The sequence below is a fragment of the Cebus imitator genome, unplaced genomic scaffold (assembly GCF_001604975.1).
Source record: "Cebus imitator isolate Cc_AM_T3 unplaced genomic scaffold, Cebus_imitator-1.0 Scaffold42, whole genome shotgun sequence".
Classification (NCBI taxonomy): domain Eukaryota; kingdom Metazoa; phylum Chordata; class Mammalia; order Primates; family Cebidae; genus Cebus; species Cebus imitator.
Window position 1 is genome coordinate 15,581,075 of NW_016107357.1, and position 4,278 is coordinate 15,585,352.

General features: G+C 47.4%; 1 long non-coding RNA gene across 1 annotated transcript in view; it reads right to left on the reverse strand.

Moving 5' to 3' along the window:
* Positions 1-2,718: 2,718 nt before the first annotated feature.
* The window catches only part of LOC119470840, a 20,490-nt gene continuing 18,930 nt past the window's right edge, over positions 2,719-4,278 (reverse strand). Inside the window, exon 3 of the long non-coding RNA XR_005199813.1 lies at positions 2,719-3,175. This is a non-coding gene — a long non-coding RNA (uncharacterized LOC119470840). The remainder of the gene's footprint in view (positions 3,176-4,278) is intronic.

Below are 4,278 nucleotides of genomic sequence, written 5' to 3' on the forward strand. Positions count from 1 at the left end.
CCCCTCAAAATGAGACTATCAGTGCCTACCTCATAGGATTGTCATTTAAAAATTAAATATAAGGCCAGGCATGGTGGCTCACGCCTGTAATCTCAGCAATTTGGGAGGCCAAGGTGGGTGATGTCCGGAGTTTGAGATCAGCCTGGCCATCATGGTGAAACCTGGTCTCTACTAAAAATACAAAACTTAGCCGGGTGTGGTGGCACGTGCCTGTAGTCTCAGCCACTCAGGAGACAGGATGGAGAATCGCCTGAACCCGGAGGCAGAGTTTGCAGTGAGCCGAAATCATGCCACTGCACTCCAGCCTAGGTGACAGAGCGAAACTGCATCTCAAAAAAAAAAAAGAGAAAAATTAAATACAACATACAGCAAAGTAATCAGTCTAATCCATGGCTCAAAGGAAATACTCAAGAATGTTGGCTCTCATTATTTCTTTCTGACAAAGTCAGAGAAGGTATAGTTTTTACCTGCATCCTGCAGGACTTATAAAGAAGGAGGGCAGGGGATTTCATGAAAAGGAGTTATCATTCAAAAAGATACAGACAACTAAAGTTGCACATGTTTGGAAATCAACCAGGAGTCCAAAATGGCCAACCTGAGAGGCACAGGGGAGAGAGGAAATGGACAAATGGATGTGGTTCATGCCGGAGAGTTTGGACATTATTTTGTGAACATTTGGTCAAATGATGATGGGTTTTGGAATCAAACAGAATTCCACATCGACCCTTTGGGTGGTGAACTTGGGCAATCTACCTAAGTGTCATTTCCCCTCTTTCAGTGGGAATAATAATATCTGCCCAGGAGGAATGTCAAATGGGTCAGAGATCAGAAAACTTTTTCTGTAAAGAGCCAGATAGTAAATATTCCAGGCATGGCAGGCAATGAGGTTTCTGTTGCAACTTTGCCATTGTAGCACAAAAGCAGCTACAGACATACATAATCAGCATGATTGTGTTCCAATAAAACTTTATTTATAAAAACAGGCCACGTGGCCAGGTGTGGTAGCTCACACCTGTAATCCCAGTGCCATGGGAGGCCGAGGCCAGAGGATGGCTTGGGGCCAGGAGTTCAAGACCAGCCTGGGCAACACAGCAAGACACCATCTCTATCAAAAAATATGTATATAGACATATATTAGTCAGGCATTACAGTGCACACCTGTAGTCCTAGCTACGTGGGAGGCTGAGATGGGAGGATGGCTTGAGTCTAAGAGCTCGAGGCTGCAGTGAGCAATGATCGAGCCATTCAACTCCAGCCTGAGAGACAGAGCAAGACAAGACCCCGTCAATCAATCAATCAATGATAAAACAGGTCACTGGCTAGATGTGGCCTACAAGGCAGTGATTTGCCTGCCCCGGTTCAGATTAGGAAGTAGAGTTGAAATCCACTAACACAGTGTCTCCACATCCTGCTTTTTTTCCCCCTTCCTCTTCCACATGCCTGGATATTTTCTCATATCCAGTGATTCCAAGACATTGCTAAATGATCTGAAGATTACAGTGAGCTTGCCTTCATCTAAGCTCAAGAGACTGCAGTGCATAAAGATAATTTGTTCAACAGAGTAAGAACTGCTTTGCCAGGAGCGCTGAGTGTTTTAGTAATCAATCAATCAATCAGTCAGTCAGAGAAGAACTCATTAGGCGCATGGTGCTGTTCCACCCTGGAGAAGTGCAGAGCGTTGAGGCTGGATCCTGGCGCATGGCTTGGTGAGAAGTTCCCACTTCCCTGTTGCCCGGGTACTCATTGCCGTTTCACACAGTTTTAGTTGTGTGTAATCCTTGAGAGTCACATTTTCCATTTCTTATCCCGTACAATGAAGAAATTCAACTAAATTGCAACGTGATTTTCTGTGTGCATCAGAGGGCTTCTCAGTGAGGGCTTCCTGGAGATGTGTTGAAGGCGGCCACGTGCCATGTACAAGGACTGGCAGGCGACGTCACATGTTCTTCAGGGCCTTCAGCAGGAGGGAGGAACACAGGTGCTGCGCACCTGGTGAACCATCCAGATTACAGGTCAGGGGACAAGGACGAGGCAGGCTGAGCCATGGGGGAGGGCTCTTAGCTTGAGCCCAAGACACGGAGGCTGCAGCGAGCCATAATCCTGCCACTACATTCTAGCCTGGACAACAGAGAAAGACCCTGTCTCAAAAGAAAAAAGTACTCATACGTATTCATTGTTTATATGAAATCCAATTCAAATTTAACTGTGCATCTGGCCTTTTTATTTGCTAAGTCTCATAGCTCTTTAGGGAGAGAAGCAAATTCCCATTTGAGTGTCTGGACCTCCCAGCCACATACTAGCTGTTTCCTACAACGTGTGCGTGGGCATTGGTGCCTGGAAATGGTGACAGGGAGGGAGCGGGAATAAGATAGAAATAGAGGAGGGTAAGTAATTGAAGCCTCGGTATTTTTGCTGTCTTTGCAAGAAGAAGGAGATGCTCTGACATATGGTGTAGATGAAGAGTTGAAAACTCAATGCCTGCTGGGCTTGGTGGCTAATGCCTGTAATCCCAGCACTTTGGGAGGCCGAGGCAGGTGGATAACTTGAGGTCAGGAGTTCGAGACCAGCCTGGCCAACATGGTGAAACCCCGTCTCTGCTAAAAATACAAAAAGTAGCTGAGCCTGGTGGCAGGCGCCTGTAATCCCAGCTACCTGGAAGGCTGAGGCAGGAGAATCACCTGAACCTGGGAGGCGGAGGTTGCAGTGAGCTGAGATTGAGTCACTGCACTCCAGCCTGGGTGACAGAGCGAGACTCCGTCTCAAAAAGAAACAAAAAGAAAAAGAAAATGCCAACGAGGAGCTGGACAGAGGGTAAAAGTAAGTCAAGTGGAATGAATATGGCCACAGAGAACAATGGGGACATGGGCCACAGGGAACAATGAGGACATGGGACACTGCGGGGTGCATGCCCCACCTAAGAGGCCTGCTAGTACCCAGCTCCAGTTCACTCTGCCATGTGGTCTTCAGGTCTCAGTGTGGAAGAGCTGATTCTCCTCAGGCTGATGGTCCTGGTAACCACAGCTGTGGATGGTGAGGCTGATTTCAGAAAGTTCTGGAGAGCCCGCAGAGTTCATGAGCAGAGCTGAATCCCATCCCAGCCTCGGCAAATGACAGCTCCTTCAGCATTAAACCAACTACAAGCTTCACCCGGAAGCAGTGCAGCCAGGTCAGGACACTTCAGACAAACAATCAATATCTGTTTAGTGTAAGTACATCCCAAATATTGCATGAAACATACACCCAAAAAATATGTATTTGTCGGCCAGGCATGGTGTCTAACACCTATGATCCCAGCCCTTTGGGAGGTCAACGTGGGAGGACTGCTTAAGCACAGGGGCTTCAGACCAGCCTGGGCAACATAGTGAGACTCCATCTCTACGAAAATAAAATAAAATAATTAGCCAGGCATGGTGGTGCACACCTGTAGTTCTAGCTTCTTGGGAGGCTGAGGTGGGAGGATAACTTGAGCCCAAGAAGTGGAGGCTGCAGTGAGTTGTGATCCCCCCATTGCACTCTAGACTGGACAACAGAGCAAGACCCTGTCTCGAAAAAAAAAAGTATTCATTATTTGTATGAAATTCTATTCAAATTTAAACATCGTACCCTTTTATATGCTAAATCTGGTAGTTCTCTAGGGAGAGAAGCAAGTTCACGTTTGAGTGTCTGGACCTCCCAGTAGCATACTAGAGATTCCTATGTACTCCCCTTGATGCCAAAGGACGAATGTTCTAGAACCATCTCGGCCTCTCCCCAGTTGTGTGTTCCCTGTCGCTCCGAGCTTCAGTTTCCTCATCTCTTAAGTGGACATGGGAATTCCTATTTCACAGGATTGTCACAAGGATGAAATGGAATGAACGTAAAGGCATATTGTATGGTGTCTGAGACAAAGCTGACACGCAACAAACGTTTGCCGCTGAGTGAAATTCCCCACCCTTAGAATAACGCTTTGTTCTCCCCCTACACCTGTCAGGACCCATCCACAGGTGGTGCCAGGAGGTGGGGACCAGGGGAGCGTGAGAATCCCACAGTGGCAGGCGATGTCACGTGGTCTTCAGGGCCTTCAGCAGGAGGGAGGGAGGAACACTGTCTAGATCACAGGTCAGGGGACAATGAGGGACCTGGCTTTCTGTTCTTTTGGGTTGGAAGACACACGTACAGGAGCCTCCTTTTCCATTTGGGCTTTGCCACCATTCTTCAGTGACATGGCAACTGCTGCCCGCAGCACAAGGACAGTTTCTAATGCACCCAGCATGTTCCTTTTTTTTTTTTTTTTTTTTT